The 18,706-nt window shown below is 46.1% G+C and overlaps 1 protein-coding gene across 11 annotated transcripts in view; it reads right to left on the reverse strand.

Annotated features, from left to right (window-relative positions):
- The window catches only part of AMOTL1 (angiomotin like 1), a 146,535-nt gene that overhangs the window by 22,190 nt on the left and 105,639 nt on the right, over window positions 1-18,706 (reverse strand). The gene's annotated exons all lie outside the window — the stretch shown is intronic.

The raw sequence follows: 18,706 nt of genomic DNA on the forward strand, positions 1-18,706 counted from the left end.
AAGCATGCAGAGAGTGGAGGGTCGAATTACTGCTTTTGCTCCCTCTTAATAGCGGTGATGTGTGAGGTAAGGATTTGCTCAAAAAACAATGTTAACTCTCGATACATTCCAGGTCACAGTTCCAGAGACGAACGGGACACCAAGAACTAGTGACCCTATATTCTCCATAACTCACTTCTGCACATTCATGCTTCATGTTAACCTTTACCTATGATTTCATTCTAGCTCACAACTTGCCCTGCTACCGTCCTCCGAACCCGTGATGAAAGGGCAGGCAGGACTAACGATGCTAATATTCTCATTCACGGAAATATAAACCAAGGGCTAGAGGGTTCAGCTCTTTGCTGAAGCCAGACAGCAGAGGGGAGCCCCAACCCAGGCCTCCAATCCTGGGCTGGATCCTCTTTCCATATGACAGGCCCTGCACACCTTCTCCTAGTTCTGTTCAAGAGGGGAAAGGGTATTGCTTTGGATTTAGGGACACTGCTCTGGATTTAGGAAATGGCTTTCCTCTCATTCAATGACAGCGTAACCGATGGCGATCATGCTCTCTTGGCCCGTGGGGAGCAAAGGCAGCGACGCGTTCAGCAGCTTCCACGCGGCCTTCCTGTAGACTAAACACCACCTTAATTTGAGCAGGGACGGCCTATGGTGTCATGGAATCAGTATTACCTATCAAGGATATTTTTCCTGTTAACAAAAGCAATACATTTTATTTTAAAAATAAATTAGAATATTTAGTCATGTTGTTCATAACATGGAAAAACTTGAATGGACTCAATGTGCAAGACTGTACCCCCTACGCCAGACCGCGCTGCAGCCATTAAAATTAAGTAAGAGAATAGGGGAGCCTGGGTGGCTCGGTCGGCTAAGCATCCAATTCTTGGTTTCAGCTCAGGTCATGATCTCAGGGTTGTGGAATTGAGTCCCGCGTTGGGCTCCATGCTCGGCACAGAGTCTGCTTGAACTTCTTTCCTTTCCTCTCCATCTGCCCCTCCCAAATAAGTAAATAAAATCTTAAAAATAAATATAAAGAAAGAAAGAAAGAAAGAAAGAAAGAAAGAAAGAAAGAAGAGAAAGAAGAGAAAAAAAGAAAAGGAAAGGAAAGGAAGGAAAAGAAAGAAAAGAAAAGAAAGCAAAGAAAGAAACAAGAGAATGTTGGTGACATGGGGAAAAAAACTTCATTACTGAAAAAAAAATTGGTTACATAAACTGTGTGTACACTATTCCATCGTTGTCAAATACAAGGCATATAATTATAACAACAGCGGCAGCAGCAAGAGTTAGAGGTAGATTTCTACGGCCCACACCAGTCGAATGCCTCCGACGGGTTATGAGAATCCTTCGGCAACTCACCCTGCAACACAGAGAACCACAATCTAGAAGCTCCGCCAGCCGTGCCAGTGGCTCCATTCATTCATATTTCCTTGTAGAGTCACCCCTGAATTTAACAGAGTTATCAAACATTAAGGACCAGCCCTGTGGGCACTGAACCAATGGAAGGAATGCTATGCTTTAAGGAGCAGGAAATGTGCTTTTGAATACAGGGCCTGAGAATAAAAAAGACACTTTAAGCCTGCAAATACCCACTAACAAACAATTTTCGAGCCAGAAGGGATCATAGGAAATATCCCCCTCCAGTTCCACCCCTGTTGCTTTATGAGTGAGAAGAGGAAAGCCCAGGAGCGAAGGCACTTGTCCAAGGTCCCCCTGCCAGCTGGCGCAGAGCCAGGGCCAGAATCCGGGTCCCTGATGTCGTAGCACAATGTCCTTCCCCCTGGACTGCACTGCCCCTGCATCGTGAGGTCATGTCGACGGGATCTGAGTGCAAATGCAACAGTGTCAGAACTGACAGACTGAGTAGCCTTGTACAGCTCAACTGCAGATTTACTATCTAGAAACAATGGCACCCCCTGGAAACAAAATGAGGCCACCAAGATCCTGACCCTGAACACAGACTTACTTTTGGGCTATTTGTGTGCCTCGCTGCAAGCACCTACTGTCCTCCCTACTTCTCCCTTTCAGTGGCATTCGAGATGCTGCCTCTGAAACCTCTTTCCTAATCCGTGGAGAATGGCCATGTGAAAGGCCTCAACAAATGGGTCAGTAGCAGCGCACTGGCTCTGCGCCCCACCATCCACAGCCCTGAGAGTCCCAGAGCATTTCACCAGGCAGAGTCAATGACATTTGAACAACTAGCTCCACAGGTTTGGACAACATCTCAACAGGCATGGTGCCCAGGGGCCTTGTCCGGGCTCTGGAGGGCACCCAGGAGTTACTCAGCATGCTTGGGAATGAACCACTGGATTCCAAAGCCTCTGCCTGCTTATCAACCTAAGCGTAAAAGTTATTCTCTTTGTTGAGGGCAGCAAAGGACACATTGATTTTGACCAGAAGAGAGTAAAATGATAGACCAAGCTCAAGACCAGAGACACGATCAGGGCTTCTTGAGTTCTGCGAATTGATGATTGTAATTATTTCTGTCACAATGACAGCTATTTATAGACTTCTGAATTAAATATCCCTCCGCTCCAACATGCACATGCACACGTGCGCCCATACACACACCCTGGATTCCAGCATTTGCTATTTCCTTAATATCATACTGTGGCTAAAGCATGCAGCTCCACATCAGAAAGAACCGGATTCAAATCCCAAGTTCACCACTTTCCAGCTACAAGGTCTCCGGCGTGGTTCACCTCTCTGAAACTCAGCACCCTCATCTTTTTTTTTTTTTTTTTAAGATTTTATTGATTTATTAACAGAGAGAGAGAGACAGCCAGTGAGAGAGGGAACACAGGCAGGGGGAGTGGGAGAGGAAGAAGCAGGCTCCCAGCGGAGGATCCCGATGTGGGGCTGGATCCCAGGACTCTGTGATCACACCCTGAGCCGAAGGCAGACGCTTAAAGACTGAGCCACCCAGGCGCCCCCTCAGCTCCCTCATCTAATCCAGTTTAATTTAATCTCACTACCGAATAAGAAAGAGAACATCTACATCACAGTGCAGTTTGATGACTCTGTTGATGGAGATGAGACATATAAAGCATAAAGACCCTATGGGGCACCTGGGTGGCTCAGATGGTAAAGCGGCTGCCTTAGGCTCAGGTCATGATCATGATCTCCAGGTCCTGGGATCGAGCCCCATGTCAGGCTCTCAGCTCAGCAGGGAGTCTGCTTCTCCCTCTCCCTCTGCCTGTCCCCCTGCTTGTGCTGTCTCTGTCTCACTCTCTCAAATTAATAAATAAAATCTTAAAAAAAAAAAAAAGACCTGAATATCCTAGATATCATTTTGGTCATTAATGATTCCCTGAGCCTAGAACAGTGCCTGGCTCAATACTGTTGAATGAATGGATGACTCTCTACTGAGCCAAGCTCACCGCTAACTGTATAGTACACAGTAGTTCTTGTTAGCTGTTAGGTGTTTCCTGATAGCCTTTGTCACACTCTGCTCCTGAAGCCACCACTCATAAGAAGGCTGGGACTGACCACGGCTGGACCACCCCCAGATCCCTCCTGCTCAGGCTCCCTGAACCTCAGTGTACATCATGGGACAAAGATGTGGGTGTTGAAAGAAGACTCCATGAGTTCTGGACTGCTTTGCAGTCCTCTGAAATTCACGGGTGGCAACCTCTCTGTTGTGAGTTTGGAAATGACCTTGGGCTTCAGCCTGCAGCAACATCACCTAGTATCACTCACACTGGCTCAGCACCTCCTGTGCACTGATAGGAAGTAGTGCTCTCCATGGCGAAATTGTAAAAACAATGTTCAGAACAGTAGCAACAGTAACAAAACCTGCTCGTATTTGTTGACAAGTACCGTGTTCCAAGAATGGTGTCTTTGTTCCTTTTAATTATTCTCTTTCTTCTCAGTTTACTGGGTGAGGTGGGCACCGCTATTATCTCCACTTTCCCACCGAGGAAAATGACCCCGGGGTTAAGTCACACGTGCAGAGAAGTAGGAGTGCGGCATCAATGGCAGAGCCAGAACGTGCCTCGCTGCCGCTCTGACTCCCTGGGCAAGCAGGCCGGGAGCAGCACCACAGAATTAGAGAAGCAGAAAGGGAACGAGAGCTCCACGTGCTCATTACTGCTGAGACTTAAGTATCTCACGGGCCCTGTCATGTGGCTCCAGACACGTCAATCACATCCACACGTGTATCCATGTACGAATACTAACGAAGCATCTAGTACGTGGAGGCATCAGAGAGTATGTGAAAAGCTTGGTTCTCGAAGCAAACTGCCTGGCTTCGTGTCCAGCTCCACCGCTCACCCTCTGCGACCCTGGAAGGAAACGCGCCTCTTCGTGCTTCAGCTTCCTTGCCTTTAAAGTGACGATCACAACAGTCCCTCCCTGAAAGACGCATATGGGAGGTGCCCAGTACCGTCAGCTATGACCATGCCGTGGTTCTTGTTGGGGTTCCTAAAAGCATGATCAATTCTGGGGCTGCAAGATAAGTGGGTCACGGCATTCTGCTCTCAGTCGGGCAGGAAGAGAGCAAGGACACACGCAGAGCCAATGTGACGAGTCGCTCTAACCTGCTTGCGCAGGTGCTGTGAGAACATGGAGAGGACATCTAATGGAGGCTAGCGTGTGAGGGGGAGTGGCCGTCACAGCAGTGAGCCTGTGGGCCGGGGGCTGTGGCCCCAGAGACACAGGACAGAGGTATGCCAGAGCCATTCTCAATGGGCATCTCTTGGGAGACGCCAAGGGAGAGTCCCAGGGGTGAAATCACGGCATAAGAAGGTCCCTTCAGCTTATTATTAGCTAAGCCCCTTGGGATAGCTCAAGAAAGACCAGCCTCACGCTGAAGTTTTGGTTGGGCTCCAACGTATATACTGAGAATTCCTAGAACAGGCAAGTTGACACAGGAGAACTCTTGCCCAGAACGGTCTGTTTACTCAGTGGATATGAATTACCCCGAACTGCGTGGGGCAGGGGGTTGTTTAGCCGATGGCTCCGGTCCCATTTACACAGAGGATGTCTGCTCATACACTGTTTACTCTGGAAACCACAGCGGTGGCATTGCTCTGTAGCCAGGCCGACCTGGCTTGATTCCGGCACCTTCGCACAGCGGTTCACCTTGGACACATGAGAGGTGCGGGACTCCATCTCCTCAGATGGAACTCAGGAGATCGACTGCACGACTGATGGGAGGTTCAGAATGACCCACGGTAAGATACCTACCGTGGCACTTGGCCCACAGAAGACGTTCCACAGAGAACAGCAAGAGCAGACACAATACTGGGGGCTTACCATGTCTCAGGCACCGTGCCTTGACCTGTATAACAGAACCTCATTTTGAGCCTCACAACAACTCCATGTGACAACTGAGAAAAGCGAAGTGAGCTATGACCCTCGTGCGGGTCAGACGGTGGTGCTTCTGTGTCATCACGCACAGGCTAGCCTCTTTCCTGAGGAAAGAGCAAGAGTGGGTGGAAAGAGAACGGGCCCAGGAATTCAAGGATGCTCCCTTTCCATCTTGCCTTGCCTGCCAGTTCCAGGGAGCGTCCAGAGTGGCCAGTCTGTGGAAACCGTCTGCACGTATGCTCTGAGTGCCAAGCTCGACTGCCAGCTGAAGCATGGGATGATGGGTCCCAGCCACCTCTGTGGAGGAGTCCCGGGGACGGAGACTGGGTGTGGGGTCGGACCGTGGGGCTATCGGGGCCCCGTGTGCCACACAGCTTGTTTTTAACGCAGGGCTCCAACCTACAGCTGGAGTTCGTGAGGAAGCAAAGCTGTGACCTGGCTCTTCTCAAGTACATATCAACTTCTAGGTTTTCCTGAGATAATGGGTTTTGAGGAGTTTTTCCCTGAGCCCAATGTAACTGGAGGGATGGGGGAGTCCAGCTGCAGCCAGCTTGACCAAGGGCTGACTAATTTACTGGAATGCTTGGAAGGTAAAAGATAGGTTTTCTTTTCCCTCTTCTCTCCTTTCAGCCAGAACCAAGGTTTACCCATTTGCTGGCTGGTTCTTTGGGGATTCAGCTCTCTCCTGGACTTCGGGCACACTGTGTGTGTGTGTGTGTGCATGTGTGTGCAGACATAAACACAGACAAGCGAACTCTGCTCAAGTTCCAAACCCCATACGCTCACTCAGCAATGCACTACTAGCCCATTTTGGCGTCTGGTTCTGCACAGTTATTTTCCTGGCACTTCTCAAGGAATGTTCTTGTTGCCTTGGATGTGGCAAGAGGGAGTGGTGGTGACAGAGTTAAGGGAGGAGGAGGCAGGCACAATCCAACACACCTCCTCTGAAACGCCGATGACTAAAGTCTCGTTCTGACCGATGAGACTGATTTTGGCAGTCCAGTCTCTGGGCCGCTCTGAGTAAAGAGAATGTAGGACATTACCAGAGAACAGGTCGTGGACTGTGGGAGCCAGAGGGGAAGAGACTGGCAGTGGCCCGGCCCTCCGTGTAGCCCAGCAGAGGCCCCACGTCCAGCACTCGTGGGAGACGGCCTGCAAGAAGCAAGTGCTTCCTCACTGTATCCCCACAGAGCAGACAACTTCCACGGATTTGGCTAACACTCAATTTAGAAGAGCCATTGCTACAGTCCTCCACCCACAGGGCTAATCTGCAAGCAGCCATGAGTGTACTACCAAGTCCCCCGATCTGCCCCTGCCAAGCACTCCCCATTTGAGGTGGTCTCCAACGTGAGAGGCCATGTGCCCAAACCAGGCCAGTCAGAGTCTGTCACCTAGGAACGTGCAGATAGGAGCTGGGGAGAGGTATGATGCTGACACGGACAGGTAACCCAGCTCTTCAGCTAGCAGCCATATTCGAGCATGTGCTTTGGAGAAGCAGAGAAAGCCATACCGTGGAGAACGAAGAATCAAGCAGGAGAAAATAGAAAGGGGGATGAGAGTCCATGTTATATTACAAGGAGGGAGGAAAACAGCCATACAGACACACACAGACCCCTAAATACAAACCATGCCTTGATTCCCACAGACAGGCCAGCCTGGGCCCCTAGATCTCACGAGGCCTGCCTTCGCTCCCCACCTGGGGGCTCCCTCACACCCTTATGTTCTCAGAGAACAGTCCTCTTATCTGGGCTTAAGTTAGCTCAGGCAGATTTTTCTTTTCATAGTGAAAGATCACTAAGAACTCACCCTTCTTTATACGTCTACTCCCTTCTCCACCAAGAAAGGGCTTGGTAGTTTGGTAACACCTCAGCAGGGTGCTGACCAACACTAATGCTGTCGGTTCTGGTAACCAGAACCTTCTCTGCGCTGCTAATGAAATAGACTCCCACTTGTGAAAAGATGTCCAAATAATTATCTGCCATATTCTCTCCCTAAATTTTCTTCTCTTGTCTCTGCTTCCTCAGGGGTGCTTCGGCTCTGAGCTCCCTGGCACCATATCTTGTAACACTGGACGGATGTTGGGCAGGACTCCATTCCAAGGGCCACAACAAGCTATGAGGTAAGTGAACAGTCAGATCCTTTTGGAAATCCTGTTGACCCTAGGAGAAATTCCTCTTTTCTGAGCCTGTGCGGCTACAGAGACAATAGGAGGTATCCCATTCAGTTCACTATCTGCACGTGATTCAGGTTCATTCTGCCTCGAAGATACTCTCACGCTGGAGCGCGTTCTTGACAGCAGCCCTCACCCGCTCGCCTCTGTCTGAGCATCAAACCGATGAACCCAGAAAGAGAACCCCCTATAAATATAATCCAAACAGGGCACTGTTTACATTAGAGAAGAGTGACCTACGGACACGAGGCCTACTGATGTAAAAGAGGAAAGATGATCTACCTTTAAAAGCCACACTAATTAATTCAGCCACGAAAAAGTAACATACTACAACACTGACCCCATACACTGCTTGTTTGGCTTTTCACGGTCTTTTAAAAATTGTCTCTAGGGTTTCTCAGGTAAGGCAACGTGGGATTTCAGGAAAGGGTCTGCAGCTCCCGCCGGCCGAGGATGCAAGAGCAGGTTGCCATGGTTCCGCCGGGCGAGTGGAGACAGAGGTCGCGAGTGGGCGGCGAAGGAGGCCTGTTAACAACACGGGGACTCTCCAGCGGGGCTTGTTCTACACGGCGCAGGGAGTGGACTGCTTTTAAATGGATTCTCCATAAGGGAAATTAAGAACGGGAGTTCAAACCCAACTGTTCTGCAGAGCCTCGGCAGAGAGAGAGGGGAGGGCAGAGAAGGGATGTGACGGTGGGGGGGGCTGAGTAGGAAGGAGGGGGTTCTGAAGAAGGCACCGCGTCTCAACTAGAAATCTTTCCAGCTTAAATTTAGAATTTCCTTTCAATTTAAAGGGAAAATAGACTGTCCCTTTTACACAGTACTATGGCAGCAAGAGGACTCTAAAATACGAATCAGTTTTCAAGGCCCACCCTGAAGGTGACTTGCTGCGTGAAGCTTTTCTGATTTCTTCGATAAAACAGATCTCTCTGGCATGGGAAAGCCTGAACTCACACACTTGGCTGAGGGGGCGGCAGGCGGGGGGAGTCGTCCAATGAGCCCTTAACCATCTTCTGCCTTGTAGTCCACTCACGGTGGCCCGTGTCTGCCTGTGTGGGTCTTCCTACTGAGCGTACTTCATACTACCCTTGTACTTAAGAATTTCAGACAACAAAGGTGTTTCACAGGGAAACAGTTACGGCAGGTTTAGGCAACAGCTTATCGAGGAAGAGGATGCTACTGAGACATGATCAAATTCCAACTTAGTCTTTAAAATAAAACTTGAAAATGATAGCTTCAGGGGCACCTGGGTGGCTCAGTCGGTTAAGCATCTTCCTTCAGCTCAGATCATGACCCCGGGGCCCTCGGATCTGCTCAGCAGGGAGTCTGCTTCTCCCTCTGCCCCTCACCCCGCTTGCGTGCTCTCTCTTTCTCTCAGTAAATAAAAATCTTCAAAAAAAAATTTTTTTTAAAACAATAGCTCCAGGTCCTTATCACTAGAAAGCTACAAAACCTAACAAGAAAATATTCTATTCATCTAATGAATGAAAATAATACATTTTGGTCTTAACATACTTATATTTTTGTTATATAACAAAATACATATTTTGTTATATAAAACATATAACTTATATCTTATATGTTATCCATGGCTCTTTAATATCCAGGCCTCGACGTGAGTCTGTAGCACCAAAAGTAAGCTGCCTTAGCGATGATGTAGTAGAAACATTTGAATACCAGTAGTTCTCCTCAATGTGATTTTCTATAAATATAGTTCCCTTGAATACAACATAATCTCTTAAAATAAAATTTCTCTAATTTGGTCTTCATGTTGCATTTTAGTGCTGGAAATTATACGTACACATTCAGGTATAATTCACAGGTGTTGGGTTTGTTTTAACCTGCCTCAATTTATGACCCCTGCAGCTTGCTGACTTGCTCACTCGAGTAGACACCCATGTATCCACTCAGCCTCCAAAGGTCCGGTTCAACCTTCCACTTTATCATTATTTTTTTACTTGAAATAAAAATGTACTGCTACTTCCTTCTCACTGCTGACAGAAAAATAACAAATTAGGCAATAAATAGTGCCACATTAATACAGGAGGCACAGGGCATTTGGTTTGGAGTGTACACATATTCGTTAATCGATTGCAAACCAAACTTTCTATAACCATCAGAGAACAGAAGTCCGTTTTCCTATTTTTGCCTTTTCTTAATATAAAAAGATGAACCACGGACACTTCTATTTCCAGGTATGACCTAGCAGATAGTGTGGCTCCCAGTGTAAAACTCCACCATGAGACCTGGGCATGACACAGAGAGCAGGGATGTGAGACATGGGCAGTGATGTAAGCAGACACACGGGGAAAGGCAAGGAGAGGGCCAGTATCTACACGCGCTGCTCCTGGACTATGGCAGTTGCTACATCGCCTCACACCGTACACCTGAAACATGTGACTTTTACTACGTGTGTGTGTGTGTATATAACATACATATATATTACATATGTACATATATATAATATTTATATATATACACTTCTACCTGTTTTGATTAAGACATTAATTAAGGCATTATTAGAATATGTATATATAGAAAACTATGACTTTCAAATGGGCCCTTTGGATGGTGGATAAGCTTTAACACCATCACCTGGCCCAGACCGACATTTACTGTGGGGAAGCTGTTTCACCTGGGAAGTAAGTGGTTCCTTCTAGGACTGATCGAGGACAAAGAAATGTGTGGCCCGCAGTTAAATTCTCTGCCTCCTTCAACTTCTGCAACACCTCCCTCCCATTGTCATTTTTGTAATTTGCTTTGAACTGATCCTTTTCTTTCTCTTCTTTCTACCAAACCGCAGTCTTTGTAAGCAAAAAGAAAATTAGTAACAGATGCAAGCTTATTTTTAATGGTCTACGACCAAATTTTCTGGACTTAAAACAAACATTTTGTCCCCTCAAAGTTCTCTGATTCCATTAAGGTCCAGCTGTATGCTCTCACTATTATTCGTGAACCAAAAATAGTTTCAAAAATGAATTGTAAAGGAACCGCATCACAGAATTACTCATTGTATTCTGATGATTTTTTATTTTTCATCATCTCAAGAACAAAAAGTTTAATTTCATAGATATTTTGAGAAAACTTTTTTTTAGACTCTGAGCTCTATTCTGGTCTCAACAATTTTTTGTTTTCATATTTGAAGTGAGATCCTGGATTATCCAACAAGGCCTTCTGTTACAATTGGCCAGGGTTCAAAGATAAATGGAGAAGTCGGAAGCACAGAATATTAATTCCAGGAGTTAGAACTCACTTGAGAAGACCCAAAGACATTATTATTAAGTCACAGTGCTGGGCTAAATAATTTGCAACCAAATAACACTTCTAGGAAGGAATTATTTATGCCCGCACTACTATCGTGGATTCTTTTTGAGATAAAAATGTGAAATCTTTCATCACCCCCAGAGTCAAAAGAGATGACCTTTGGACAAGGGAAGGAAAAAAAGTAAAAAAAAAAAGGAAGCTCTAATTCTCTTCAAAGTTTAGCCATTAAACACCTATGGGGCCTTGGAGAAACGACTGGGTCATTCTTGGCTGTGGTTTCTTCATTAGTAAAAGATGCAGACTGCACTAAATGAGTTCTAAAATCACTGGCAGTCCACCTGCCACCGCTCACGTTACAACCTCTCTCTGCCTCCTGGTACACAAGAAGGGCCTCGCCACGCCAGCTCAGTACGAGTTTGGGCTCCAGACTCAGAATGCCCTGGGTTCAAAACCTGTCTGCTCCACTCATCACCTTGTATGACCATGGACAAGCTACTCAGCCTTCCTGTGCCTCAGGGTGCTTGTCTGTAAAATACCTTTACCACTGACCTCACAGGTTGTTTAAAGGACCTACAGGGGCTAACAGAGTGCTTGGCACACAGTGAGCGCTCAATTAATGCTGGCAGCTGTTACTGTTCATCGATGACCACAGCCAGGCTGGCCTGAACCACAACCTGAAAGACAGACAGAAAGGAGCAAACTGCCGCTCCACCTGAAGATAAATTTTTAACCATCAGCTCAACAGCCTCTGATGACACTGTCGCTCACAGTGGCAATCAGATGGCCTTTTAATGAGCTCTGGTTCAGGGCACACATGCATTGCTGGTGACCACATTTGTGACCTTCAAGGTCCTCTCCAAGACCAGCAGACCTCATCTCACAGAAGGCTGCTTATGGCAGGAATTTCCGGCACTAAGACCTCACTATCCAGGCGGTTTCCCACTATCCACTACAGGCTGATCCTGCCCAGCCCGAACTCCCTCATCAGCAAATTCTGGATCCTCGCTAGGAGCTAAGTCTGGTGACTGCATTTCTACGTGTCCCAGTTTATTTAAAATGATGGCAATCATACTCACTCATTTAGGGATGAAATAAAAGATGACTCCCAGGAAAGACAATGACAATTACATCTTGGTTTATAAATTAGGGCAATTCACAAAGTAAGATGTAGGGACTACTTCAGGAGGTCTTTCTTTTCCATCCTCCTTTTACTGAGGTCCCTGCTTTTTTTCTTCTTCTATGACTAGTACTTGGCAAAGAGGTGAGCACGCTAGGGTCTCCAGACCAAACCCCACAGCCTGATTCCATCCATCAGGTTTCACTGGAACTCAGCCACGCCCACTTGCTTATGGAGTATCTATGGCAGCTTTCAGGTTACAGGGACAGAGTGGAGTAGGGACAGCCCCAAGCCTAAAATTATTTACCATCTGGCCCTTTATAGAAAGAGTTTGCTGACCTGAGGCCTAGAACACAGCTAGCTCAGAGTACACAGCCAATAACTGTTTGGTTAAATGACAACCATCGTCATTGTATTCAATATCCAATAAATACTTATTAAATGACTGTAAGGGCCAGGCACTGTACCAGGTTCTAGAAATACAAAGGCCTGGGACTGCAATGGTGAGGAAGACAGACGGGGCCCCAAGCCTCATGCTGCGTACAGTTTTGCCAGGGAACACAGAACATGACCATCCAAACAGTTACTTATGTACAATTCTGATGAGCCTTTACAAGGGGAAAAGTACCTGGCGTTGGGGCAAGATGTAAGGAAGACTTTTCTGGCAACTGCCATTTAATGTGAGCTGAGACCTGGAATCCTGGATTTCCTGATTCTGAACGGTCAGGGAAAGTAAGGTTTCCTGACAGCACATGAAACGCAAACCGACTTCAGCATGTTTTTCATTTTGTGCTTACTCCATCCACCCATCCACCCAGGTATTAGTACAAGAAACGGGGACCCTAATAAAGTCACAGACATTTGCTTTTTCAATCCCCTCACAGGAATGCCAAGCAACAAAACCGGTTTAAAACCAACAATGTGAAGACCATAACCCGCCTTCAGTTGTTAGAGACCAATGTCAATGCATGACCAAGAGACAGTTCTTCAACCAGCTCTGGTTCTTGAAGCACGGAAAATCAGCCTACATGGAATGATGTTAATTTTCACACTTGGGGAGATTCCACTGAACCTAAACAGATGCCCTGTAGCCTGGGTGTGCTTCTGGTTGTCGTGTGGGTTTCAAGTTTCTCAGTGCAGCCTGTCAAAGTTGATCAAGCGGCTTAAGCACGCACATGCTCTGCTTTCCAAATTCAGCAAGGCTCGGTGAGCTACGTGGGCATTTCTCAGGAACATGGCCCATTTCCCCACCCTGAAAACTGGCAGGTCCCGCCAGAGATGGTGAGCACTGAAGCAGATGGAGGGAGGATGCAAGGAGGCAGGAAGAAGTATTGCAGAATAAATGCATTTTAGGGAGTCTTTGCCTTTCCTATCACTGGTTATCCCTCAGAGGCCTGTTGGTTCAATCAGAGAGATTCTATTTCTTTAGAAGAAATGGAGGTACAGGGAGATGAAGCATCTCTCTTCACTTCACTGAGTACATAGGTAAGACACCAGGATTTACAAGATGTAGCAACTGATCCAAGATTATCTGCTTGAGCCTGTGCCTACAAAACCTTTGATACTTAGGACTGCACAGTCCTATTAAATGTAGGGGTCATCTTTAATGAAAATTAATTAATTTAGGGCAAGGAAATTTTCTTGACTTAAATGATACTGCCTTGGAGGCTTCATGGTCCTTAACCTTCTCCCAGGCACTCATCTGTGGTATCTGGAATGGTCTATGGATTGGTCAGTGTGAGCATCTGGCCGGTTGCTACAAAAACTTTCATATACCAGGGCCAACTCTCATCTCCAACACAACCACAGGGGAGTAAAAGAGAACGAGTCAAGGGAACCAAAGTCAACTCTGTTAATATCAACCTTCAGGAAAAATACTATTAAGTATACTGTCCTCACTAGCAAAAGATTTCCCTTACCTGGATATCTTCCTACTACTTAAAAAAAAAAAAAAAAAAAAAAGGAAGGAGGGAAGGATGCAGGCAAAAAAGGGAATTTGAGCTTTTTTTAAAAAAGATTTTATTTGTTTATTTGAGAGCGAGAGTGTGCGTGCAGGAGCAGGGAGAAGAGCAGAGGGAGAGGTGAAGGGAGAGAATCTCAAGCAGACTCCCCGCTGAGCGTGGAGCCTGACGTGGGGCTCGATCTCACAACCCCAAGATCTCACAACCTGGGCTGAAGCCAAGAGACTCACGCTCAACCGACTGAGCCACCCCAGCACCCCCTGAGCATTTTTAAGTTGCTTCTGTTCTGACAGTTCTTTCATTAATGTGCCTAATGTCTTAAAATAACTGAGGATAACCTGGGTTATCTCCAAATACGACTGGGAGATACTGAGCTAAAGAGTACATTTTGATGCCGATGCTGCAGAAGAAGAATTTCCAGCCTATTGTTACGAGGATTTTTCCACTTTTATTCATTTCCTCAAGACACATTTGTTGAGTGCCAAGTACATAAAAAGGTTCAATGGCTTTTAGTGAGGGTTGAGGATGTGTGCTGTGGATATTGGTAAAGAACGCCTACGGTTCTCCCACCTGGAGGAGGGGATCCAGGCAAATAAATGACACCCAGACGGCATGCAAGTGGAGCAGGTGCTGCGGTGGGCTCAGCTCCAAGTCAGGAGAAGCTGTAAGCACAGGCAGGCCTAGACGAGGGGTAAACAAGGGTGCCCATATGTGACAACATCTCACCTGTCCTTCCCAGTGAAGCCCGATGGAAACCCACCCCAAGATGCAATGAAACCCAATGAGGATTCAGAACAATCTCCTTGTGCTCTATGTGGGTCAACAGAACCAATGTCTCTGTCACTGTAACTTCTGTTTTGTGTTTCACACAAGCGCTTCCAGGAACCACACATGCCAGAGGAAGGTTCTTGCAGGAAATTCTATTAGTCTCTTTTATAGTCTACAAGAGACAGAAAATCAAAGTACCTCAAACAGGGTTCGAGAGTAAGAGGATGATTACAAGACGCACGGAAAATGGCAAATCGCTATAATTTTTAAAATAGATTGGTCACAGACATGTTTTTGTGTTAATTTTCAAACCCACTGAGAATTACAAGAGAAATCAAGTCCATATGGTTCTGACTTATTTACACCCATTACTCAACAACTTAGACAAATAACCAAATAACTGAATGTCCAAAACATCTTTTTTTTTTTTTTTTAAGAGAGGGACACCATTTAACAGCCAGAACCTAACTTACATAGACTTAAGTTTAACCAAATATTCTGAACCCGGAGGGCCTAAAGAACCCCAAAGGGGTGGAGACAAGCTCGCACACACCGTGGAACATGGCTGGTTTTATCCTGGAGCAAAACACATATGCCACAGCTAATCAACTCCCGCTCAGCCCGAGAATGTAATGTGATCATCTCTACAGTCTAGTTTCCCCGCATCTAATACATTTTATTTTTGGCTTTCTGGCCTAATGCCATGGGAATTCTGCAGAGTTATCAGTTTTCAGAAAGAAACAGCTAAATGGCTGTACTTGCTGAAGACAGGGCTGAGAATGACGACAGACATTCCCCGGGCGCTGCCGTTAGCGGACCGTGGCCCACCTCTGCTCCGTGTGTATGCCTGCGTGCGGGTGCTCACAAGTGCTCGTGCGTGAGTGACCAATGGATGGGAAAACCGGGGATCTCAGTAAGTTAAAGGAGTTAAAGGACAAAGAAGCCCCAGTTTCACACAGACAGACAAAACAGGGATTGGCTTGATGCCCCATTTTTCAGGAGCAATTTGGTTGCAAAAATATTCAAAAAAATAAACAAGCAAACCCAGAAAACAAACAAATAAGACGGAATTCCTCCAAAGCAAGTCATGCAACACTATGAGGTGATAAAGAAAAAAATTCCTGGGGCGCCTGGGTGGCACAGCGGTTAAGCGTCTGCCTTCGGCTCAGGGCGTGATCCCGGCATTGTGGGATTGAGCTCCACATCAGGCTCCTCCGCTATGAGTCTGCTTCTTCCTCTCCCACTCCCCCTGCTTGTGTTCTCTCTCTCTCGCTGTCTCTATCTCTATCAAATAAATAAATAAAATCTTTAAAAAAAAAAAAAAGAAAAAATTCCTCACAGTCATCAAACTCCTAAGCACTTAATAAAGCGTGATTTTTTTAAGATTTTATTTTTTATTTGAGAGAGACAGAGAGTGTGTGTGCATGAGTGGGGGGGAGGGGTAGAGGACAGAGGGAGAAGCTGTGCGGGGAGCCCAATGTGGGCCTCCATCTCAGGACCCCGGGATCATGACCTGAGCCGAAAGCAGACGCTTAATGGACTGACTAAGCCACCCAGGTGCCCCCAGTGCAATTTTTTAATACAGACAAATTTCATGACCAATGGGGGCAAAATAATCACTGTGTTTAGTGTTTATTTCAATCTGCAGAGCTAAGTAGTAACCACCCCCACAGTCTACCAAGGTCTTTACCAGGCTCCAACTTAAGAGCAGAGAGTTCAGTCTTCAAAAGGCAAACTAGATATTTAGTGATCAGGCCAGGAAGGCGCTTCTCCATCCATTACCTGAGAGAGCTTTATAAAAGTCCTACTGGCCACTTGTACTGCAAGAGTTCCTTGGGTCTTCTTGGCCCTGGACTCCTAGATTCAACACGAACACCTAGCAAAAAGTCGAACAGGCCAGTCTCTACTTTCCCCTTCCCTCCAACTTCTCCATTGGCCAAGGTGTCTGCCGGGGGCTTCACGACTTAGCCTTAGCTCCTTGGCTTGTGTTACCCAGAGAAGTCACTACTCTTTGGTCTGCAGTCTCACTTTCTCTCTCTCTCTTTTTTTTTTATTAAAGATTTTATTTATTTATTTGACAGAGATAGAGACAGCCAGTGAGAGAGGAAACACAAGCAGGTGGAGTGGGAAAGGAAGAAGCAGGCTCATATCGGAGGAGCCTGATGTGGGGCTCGATCCCATAACACCGGGATCACGCCCTGAGCCGAAGGCAGATGCTTAACCGCTGTGCCACCCAGGCGCCCCCAGTCTCACTTTCTCTTACTCAAGGGCTAGAATCTCAGGAGATTCACTTGAAAAGGACGGCTCCTTTTGAGTGTGCGATGTTTATAATTATGATTACCAAGCATTTAAAAAGTATTCTAATAATAGAGTTTCTCAAAGAATACACAGATAATGGAACACATTAATAACTATAAAGAGAGGTGGTAATTCATCCCTGCCAATCTGTGCCCACATGCTAGAGCTTGACAGAGGGCCTGCCCATTGCCAGCCCTCTGGGTATGTCTGCACCGACTGTTACACCTGCTCGCTCAGCTATGGGAGACAGCGTGAGATGACCCAACACGCTCAAACCTTTACTCATCATCTAATCCCAACCTGCTTCTCCTGCTTTTTATTGGTAAAGGGTGACCAGCCATCCACTTGCTCAGTCACACCTCTTTCTTGGGTGCTCTCACTGCCATTATTCAACTGGTCACTGAGTCCTACTAATTTTGTCACTTACTTCTCTGTCCCCTACTCTCCATCACTACTTCTGTCTTACTTCAGGACCTCTACCTCTCTTGTCTAGATACCAACATCTCTGTTAGTCTCCTTACCTCCAGGTTAGTCCCTCCCTCCCAAGTTCCTCTTCTACTGTGCCTCCCAAACTAGCTTCCAAAATATAAGCCTTGCAAACAGTGAAATCATAAACACTTTTGAAGAAAACATAGGTGAATATTTTTATAATCTTGGAGAGCAATAAGCATTTCAATGCTTATTCATTTCTAAGCATGACATAAAGCCTGGAAGGCATAAATATGGTCACTTAAAAACACCTCCTATAACATAAAAAACACTGTAATCAAATATTTTAAAAAACCTGAGGAAAATATCTGCAACATATACAGTATAGGACATGCTAATTTCTTTAATATACATAGAGTTCTTACAGTTCACTAAGAAGAAAACCTATCTGCAAATTTGAAATGACACCTCAAATCCATCTCTTGACACACCAGGAGAGGAAAAGCTAATGCAAATAATTACAAAGTTGTGATAAAGGCACGAATGTCCTGTAAAGACTAGGTATTGAAAAATTTGTTAGATATCACGGGTAGCAAACCGGGTTCAAATGCCCTGTCTAGATTCAATTACATTACACATCGACACTGAGATACTTTAAGCAGTTGAAAAATGCCTCTGGACTGTCTTGTTTATGCCTTTGGAACACAGTGAAGCATGTTTGCACCGAACAAATCATCCCCTGTAAGGCTGGAAGGCCCTCTTTGCCTGCATTATTGATGTGTTAGCTTTCAGCCAGAAGGTTACTGTTTTCAGGAACATTTCTCAACTCACACAACCCCAAACCTTATTATTCCATCAGCACAGTCTGGCTGTGAGGCTGGAGCTAATGCCCCTCAGATCAAACTAATTGGCTTTTCCATTCTGACCTGAGCTAAGTGACAAAATAATATCCCCTGACAAGAAGGCAGAGTACCAACAGGGTGACATTGCTGATGTAACCGCCACGACATTTCCCCTACCCAGGCACACGGGCACCCAAAAGCCGGGTGTTAAAATCCTAAATGAGAAGAGTACAGATGACTCCTCTTTTGAATGAAAGCTTGGATGAGATGGTAGGTCGACTGTAGCCATAAGAAGAGATTAAATTAGTGAGGAAAGTGAATCATTCAAGACGCTGACACGGCTGTTTATGTAAATCAGGAACACAGGCCAAGTCACCTACTGCGAGACACCCAAGGATTCTGTGGCAAAATCCCTCGACGGTATTAGTGTCCATTTGCTGAAACAGAATTTAAAACATGAAACTGAGACTAATAGCTGAGTGTTACCATGAATAAATTTGGGGGACACAAAGGAGCTTGCACCCAACCAAACAGTACTGGAAATTAGAAA

Source organism: Ursus americanus, chromosome 16 (genome assembly GCF_024610735.1).
Source record: "Ursus americanus isolate L20-20 chromosome 16, mUrsAme1.1.p, whole genome shotgun sequence".
Lineage (NCBI taxonomy): Eukaryota > Metazoa > Chordata > Mammalia > Carnivora > Ursidae > Ursus > Ursus americanus.